This window comes from Stegostoma tigrinum, unplaced genomic scaffold (genome assembly GCF_030684315.1).
Source record: "Stegostoma tigrinum isolate sSteTig4 unplaced genomic scaffold, sSteTig4.hap1 scaffold_58, whole genome shotgun sequence".
NCBI lineage: Eukaryota > Metazoa > Chordata > Chondrichthyes > Orectolobiformes > Stegostomatidae > Stegostoma > Stegostoma tigrinum.
This window is the reverse complement of record NW_026728516.1, coordinates 3,056,670-3,057,339: the sequence shown is the minus strand read 5'-3', so window position 1 is coordinate 3,057,339 and position 670 is coordinate 3,056,670. Positions and strand designations below refer to the sequence as shown.

At 44.0% G+C, this 670-nt stretch overlaps 1 non-coding gene across 1 annotated transcript; it reads left to right on the top strand.

The window, feature by feature from the left end:
• Positions 1 to 275: 275 nt before the first annotated feature.
• Positions 276 to 357, top strand: trnas-aga (transfer RNA serine (anticodon AGA)). The gene has a single exon. It is a non-coding gene; the product is annotated as a tRNA-Ser (tRNA).
• Positions 358 to 670: the final 313 nt, after the last annotated feature.

Genomic DNA, 670 nt, shown 5'->3' with positions numbered 1-670 from the left:
GGTGAAAGGCGCGATTAAAATGCAAGGACATAATTCTTCCTCGATCCATTGCCCTGATAATTAATGTCTCCGCTCATGGAAATGGATCCTTTCCATCCACTTTATCGTTCATCAACGTGTTTAGTTCAATTCAATCCCACAACAGCCGACTCCATTCTGATCAAGTACAAGGCGACAGTAAATATTAGGGCCGTGGCACAGACATCACAAATCGAATCCTCGCCTTTCCTGTTAGATACTTTTCAAAAGAAATACTAAAAGTCAGTCAGTGGCCGGTAGTTGTGGCTGAGTGGTTCAGGCGATGGAAAAGAAATCCATTGGGGTATCCCCGCGCAGGTTCAAATCCTGCCAACTACGTTCCTGTCAAAACAAGCTCACATTTTCTCAGGTCAGGCAATGTGTTTCCATTCAGGGAAGACATGTTCTGAGCCAGAATCCCGTTGTACCCAAAGCCTCAGCTCTGTTTCACTTCCCACCAATACAGCTGAGTATGTTGAGTTTCTGCTGTGTTCCGTCTGTTTATTCTGCATAACTGCTGTTTTTCATGAAATGCCCTCAGTTTTAGAAAAGTACAGCTGATACAGACAATTATCATTCCAAGTGAAGCAGTTGGGAGTTTAAATTCACTCCAAGCCTGCTTTAAGAGCTCGCAATTTTCTGTGCTGCCGTC